The sequence below is a fragment of the Coptis chinensis genome, chromosome 3 (genome assembly GCF_015680905.1).
Source record: "Coptis chinensis isolate HL-2020 chromosome 3, ASM1568090v1, whole genome shotgun sequence".
NCBI classification, from domain to species: domain Eukaryota; kingdom Viridiplantae; phylum Streptophyta; class Magnoliopsida; order Ranunculales; family Ranunculaceae; genus Coptis; species Coptis chinensis.
The window spans coordinates 86,608,378-86,615,516 of NC_141458.1; positions in this window are offsets into that span (position 1 = coordinate 86,608,378).

Below are 7,139 nucleotides of genomic sequence, written 5' to 3' on the forward strand. Positions count from 1 at the left end.
CAATTTTGCTTTGTGTAGGATGGTTACTAGTTGTAGCATCTAAAGTTCTCTTTGTTGAACTTGGCTCTATACACATGTTATACGAAAACATATTTTCAAAGAATGAAGCATTCCTTGACTCAATAATCGTATTAACATGTATATCTTGAATCTCTGATTTATGAACGAGAAAACGATATGCACTACTATTGTTTGCATATCCAATGAATACACAATCAATAGTCTTGGGTCCTATCTTCACCTTCTTAGGTTTAGGGACTTCCACTTTAGCAAGACACCCCCACACTTTTAAGAATTCATAGGAAGTCTGATGACCTTTCCACAATTCGTATGGTGTTTTAAGCGTCTTCTTGTTAGGAATCTTGTTGAGAATGTAATTGGCGGAAAGCAAAGCTTCCCCCCACAAATTCTGGGGTAAACCAGAACTTAACAACATAGCATTCATCATCTCTTTTAGAGTTCGGTTTTTGCGTTCCGCAATACCATTTGATTGAGGTGAATAAGGAGCCGTAGTTTGATGAATGATTCCATGTTCATAACAGAAACCTTCAAAAGGTGATTCATATTCACCTCTTCTATCACTCATAGCCTTAATCTTTTTGCTTAGTTGATTTTCAACTTCATTTTTATAGTGTTTAAACACTTCAATTGTCTCATCTTTACTTCTCAACAAGTAAACATAACTATATCTAGTGCTATCGTCAATAAAAGTAATGAAATACTTTTTACCACCTCTAGTTTGCACGTACTTAAGATCACATATATCTGTATGTATTAAGTCTAGAGGTTCAGTACTTCTTTCAATGGAATGAAAGAATGATCTGGTCAACTTGGATTCTACACAAGTTTCACATTTATGGTGTGGGTCTATTTTTATCTTTAGTATATAGTCCAAATTAATTAATCTACGCAAAGTATCATAATTAACATGTCCTAATCTACCATGCCATACATGTGAAGACTCAATCAAGTAAACAGAAGATTCAACTTTATTTGCGCTCTTTGGCGCAATAGTAAAACAAAACATCCTAAAGAGCCCATCCTGAAGATAGCCCTTTCCCACGAATACACCATTCTTAGTTAGTACAAATTTATCAGAAACAAAGACTAACTTAAAGCCATTCTTGCTCAGCAGCGACCCAGAAACCAAGTTCTTGCGAATGTCAGGCACATAGAGCACCTCATTCAGAGTTAGTTCCTTCCCAAAAGTCAACCTCATCACCACCTTTCCTTTGCCTTCAACCTTAGATGTAGAAGAGTTTCCCATAAAGAGTTGTTCTTCCTTTTCCACAGCATGATAAGTGGTGAACATCGACTTGTTGGAGCATATGTGGTGAGTAGTACCAGTATCCACCCACCATTCCCTTTCATTTCCAATCATGAGACATTCAGAAACCACAGCAGATAGGTTCATGTCATTAACATTATCAGAAAGCGTGTCCATTATCACATTTGCTTCAATCTTTTGCTTCTTGTACTTCTTTGGCTTGCGACATTCACTTGCCTTATGTCCAGCCTTCCCACAGTTGTAGCACTTGCCCTTGAACTTAGTAGGCGTACTACTCTCTTCACCTTGAGCTTTGTCTTGGCACTTCCTCTTTCCCTTAGCACTTGATCCTTCCACAACATTGACATTTGCCACCATGGGATCCTTGCTCTTCTTCTCAGATAGGCGGTTATCTTCCTTTATCCTTAGACAGACAATCAGTTCTTCAAGATTCATATCTTTGGTTTATGCTTAAGATAGTTCTTAAAATCCTTCCAAGATGGTGGTAATTTCTTAATCATAGCAGCCACTTGGAAAGATTCTCCTAGGGTCATTCCTTCAGCAATGATATCATGGAGGATTACTTAAAGTTCTTGGACTTGGCTTATGACGATCTTACTATCCATCATTTTGAAATCAAGAAATCTGCCAACTATGAATTTCTTCATGCCAGCATCTTCACTCTTGTATTTCTTGTCCAACGAATCCCAAAGTTCCTTAGCAGTCTTGAACACACTATACACATTATATAATGAGTCAGCCAACCCGCTAAGGACATAATTTCTACACAAGAAATCAGCATGAAACTAAGCATCCTTGGCCAAAACCTTCTCCTTGTCAGTTTCATCAGGGCTTACATCAGGAGCCTTATCCCACAGAAACCTTGCCAAGTTAAGGGTGGTCAGATAGAAGAGCATCTTCTGTTGCCAGTGCTTGAAATCAGTTCCATTAAACTTTTCAGGCTTCTCCCCATGAGGAACATAATGGGAAACAACAGTAGGAACAGTAACAGCAGGATTAATTGGTGGTGTTGCCATATTCTGAAATACAACTACACTTTGTTATTCCCTTAAACCAAAAAAGAAAAGAAAACATAAACAAATTCTGTTCGGTAAAAAAGAAGAAGAAAATAAAATCTGTCTTAAGTTGTTAGGAATATACAACTTAATTGTACTTACTCTTTACCAATTACCAAACTATACAAACCTTTTATCTTGTACATGTCTTGTACTTCTTAGTTAAATCCGAGCCTAGTGTAGATACACTATGTCCTTAAGACAGATTTTTCCCCTCACGGTGCTTGAAGGTTGATAGGAAACTGTCTCCCAAGATAGAACGGATTTCCTTCTATAGAAAGCTAGCACTTCAATTCTATAGAATCAGCGAACACAACATAGTATTTGACTAAGAACAGGGAGAGAAGAGAAAGATCAGAACTCTGTGTGATTTGGTTTGTCTTTCTCTTTAAATTCATTCACTATTTATAGATGAGTGGTGCCTCTTCGAAACAACACAGTGAGTTTTGGGAAAAAGTAAGCAACTCTTTGAAAAGTCACATGTTAAGACACACCATTTCGGCATAAAGCACTGTTTCGAACCAGTGCCTATTTCGAAAGGTCACACCTTTTCGGCATGATGCACTGTTTCGAACCAGTGCACATTTCAAAAGGTCGCACCTTTTCGGCATAATGCACTATTTCGAACAAGTGCATTCTTTTGAAAATGTTTTTCTCACTTTACGTACTGTTTCAAGATAAACCCATTTCATCTCAAATGGGGTCAGTAGACTTCATTTTTCTAACAGTTAATACAGCTGCTCTGGGATTTATCAAAAAAAAAAACAATGGGAATCCTGGTCCAGCAATTTTTTTCGATGCAATACTAATATATATTATAACCTTAAATGTAGATAGGAACACAGTTCATACTTATCATACAACTTGGAAGAGCTGAGTTCCCTAGCTGTTGGTTAATCCATTTAGCTAGTGAATTTGCATCCCCATTAAAAGCCCTACTTATCCACCTAAAAGAGCAGGAACTGAAACTCAAAATTGAGGAGTTTATAGAGGTTCTTAAAGCTTCCCAATCCCATCTGCAAGGTTGGCCTTCTAAAGCTTTTATCACATCCATGTTATCTTCTTTAAAAACAAAAGGTTGGAAACTGAGTTGCTTTGCCAAAAGGACTGCAACTTCTATTGTTTCCAATTCTGCTTCTTCAGCATCCTCCACTTTAAACCGTGTGACTGCAGTTCCCACAATGCACCCCTCACTGTCGCAAGCTATAGCCCCAGCCTAGCCAGTCTGCATGTAGAAAGAGGCATCAAATCTAATTACTATATCTTTATTTGGAATTAATGGAAATAAACTTTCAATTGTATCATTGACTGTATTGAAAAGAGGGATAGGAGTGAGATTTTTTTCTCTGTATGCCAAATAGCACTTGTCTGCCAGTGGTCTGCTTTGTCTGAGAAGGCTTTCCCTATTAACCTTTCTGTTTTCAAACTTGAGTTCATTTCGGGTTTTCCAAATGTGTTCTAGCAAGAACGCTATGTGTTCCAGCAAGACATTTTTCTCTATCTGTACTGAGGCACCAGGACAAGTAGAGGTCCAGCCTTTCTCTCAGAGTAGGTTGTTGGTGCTGATGTATTCTTATGCCTACTTGGGAACTAAACCATACAGATCTGGTCTAGTCATAAGTAAAGAAAAGGTGCTCTACAGATTCAATCTCCTTGTAGCAATAAGGGCAAGAGAAGTTCCCCTTAATCCTCCTCTCTGCTAGAATATCTTCCATGGGCAAGATATTCATGTACATCTTCCAAATAAACAATTGGATGTAAGCTAGGAGAGGTGCTTTCTAGATATACTTTATAGTGAGGGGGATTGAAGCTTGAGCTCTGCCCTACTTCATCCTTGGATTTCAAAAACTTGTATGTAGATTTAACTGTTAAGATTTTAAACTTATCCATGCCCCCACTTCATTTGATCAGCAGATGCAAACACAGGTCTAACTTTGACCTCCAGAATTTTCTTACATATAAAAGGATAGAAATATTGGCTGAGCTTTGCCACATCCCAACCACTCTTATCTTGCATGAAAAGGTCAGAGACCATAAGGTTCTGCAGTGAGGATCCTGTCACCCCCAGTTCTTCCAAAGTTACTGGCTTATTAAGGCACTTAAGTCAATGATCTTTTAGCACTGAAGTGGTATTCCCTTTCTCTATTCTCCAGATCAAACCTCCACTTATATATAGCATTGAAAGTTTTATGAATACCTTTCCAAACGTAAGAGGTTTGATCAGGAGGTTTTTCCACATCTCCAATCCAGTGCTTGCCATAGATACTGAACATAGTTCTAGTCCAGCAGTGGATGTGTTTTTACTTCTTAGGTCGAATCCTATGGCTTACAAAAGTGGTGGCTGTTCAAGCGGTATTTACTTTCTATCCATATATTATATATAGTAATATTGAGGAATACAGAGTGCATTCCACGCGAGTTGAATTGGAGTAATTTGGAAGAAAACAAATGGCACCACTTCAAGTGGAGTAGAATGATAAATTGAATGTCATTTGGCGCCGGTTGAAGTGGAGTAGAATTGTATGTGTCCCCACCAAAAAATTGGATGTCATTTGGCACCGGTTGAATTGGAGTAATTTGAAAGAAAACAAATGGCGCTATTTCAAGTGGCGTAGAATGATAAATTGGATGTCATTTGGTGTCGATTGCAGTGGAGTATAAATGTATGTGTCCCCACCAAAAAATTGGATGTCATTTGGCACCGATTGAAGTGGAGTAGAATTGGATGGCTCCAAACTACGCCAGTTGAAGTGGCATAGGATGTTCCAAACCATTGGATCCAAAAATTATACTATATCCTTAAAACACTAGATGGCCAATATATTTGTGGACTTACTTCCCCGGTACGTTTGGCATCTGCCATTACATCAGAGTTCTATGCTTTGAGGATTGGTTTACAATTGGGGTGTTTAGGTATTGGTCCTAGTTGATAATAGGAAATTAGACATTAAGGACTAAATAATGTATAATTAGGGATTGGTCCTACTTCCGTCTGTGGACAAGTTTGGCCGTGACCAATATGTTATTTTTTGATGATGTCAGGTACGATATTATTTAATACCCAAAATACCCATGGCCATACCCACCACTCGTGTATTTTTATATATTTTTTTAAAATCACATGATATCCACAAATAGCCGTTGGGAGTTGTCACCTTCCTTATTCACTTATAAATACCATTATTCTTCATGACCTTTCTTCTCCAACACACTCCTTCTCCATAACCCTTCTTCTTCAACATCTTTCGATCACAACCTGCAAAGTCGGTTGTAAAGTCTCAAATTCCCGTTAAGGGTATTTTCATAAATTACATATCAAACCTAGGGACATTTATGTACTTGGTCGGTTGGGTTTGCATTTCAAACTTACATAACTTAATGAAACTTAACTCCGACTCATAAGCCACGTTAGGTAAGCAACTCATATGCAAAAAAATTAGACAAAAATATCGTTTAGCGGCTTTTCCACGATCGAAGCTGGCACGATTTAACAGCTTATATGCATGAGTGGGTTATCATTATAGCATGCAGTGGGATAGGATGTAGGAAATTAAATTAAGTTTGATGGACAGAAAAATAATTACGACGTTAAGTCAAATTAGTTAGTGGGTAGACCTTAAGCCTACTTTAGATATTGTGGGCTTGGGCTTTAATTAACTTAACATGTAAAGGCTAAATAATTCTTAGTCACCATACTTGATTGAAACTAAAAAGAATAACAAGATAGTATCTTCTTTACACTTATAGAATAACACCAAGAGAGAGAAATTTCTTTTATCCCATTCTAGTTCACTCACCCATATATCCACCTTAAGATTGTCTACAACCCATTTCTTGTAAACACTAAAGTTAAGTGTGAAATTTCAAAACATGACGTAGGTATGGGCTATCGTGGTTCTTTTATTCGCGTGACAAGGCGAGATTGAGTTTCGTCGACTTCCATTTAATTAGTTTAGAGGTGAGTCTAGTCTTCTTCCCAAATAACTAGTTTAACTCATTTCAATGGATTTGATGTATTACGGAAGATATTTGAATGGGGTGGTTTTAGATTTCGGCAGTAGCTATTTAAAGAGGTAAGGGCTTAATGAAATCAGTTGAGAAGAAAGCTAAATGAAGAAATTCTTACTGATTTGGTAAGAAACTTTTATATCCTCTACTTCTATACTTTGTTTCATATGCCTTGGAATTATAAAATCAATGATTCTAAGTTTATATGTATTAGAGTAAATTCACACCCATTCATTGATGAAGTTATTATGGTTTGGAAAGTGTTGAAATTTGGACTTGGATTGGGAGTTTATTACAAATGGAATTGGTGTTGGGATAGGAGGAAAGTGTATATGAAGCAATTGAATTGTTTAAGCTACTGATAAAATATATGTAAGAACTGAAAATGGTCTGTCAGATGGCCTGGGGAGGCCTGTAGTGGCCTGGCAGCAGCCTGTCAGTGTTCTATAGCAGCTTGTGGTGGCCTATAGTAGTCTAGAACAAAACTTTTGGTAACTAGAAGGGTAGTACGTTAGTAATTAGATTAGTAGTTAATATAATCAACGATTAATTATGTCTTTCGACTTAAGTTGAAAGGAAATATTAGTTAGTTTTCTTCGGGTTCTAATAGATTTACGGTTATGCTTATATGATTTTATAGGAGTTGGATAAGGTTGTTTGCTTGTTGGGATTAAGGAAATGAAGCGTGCTAAGGTACGAACTTACATACCAATATATAGCATGCTTATTTTCATGCATGATTTATTTGTTAAATTGTTAAAAGATAGTTTGATTATCGAACCATGCAT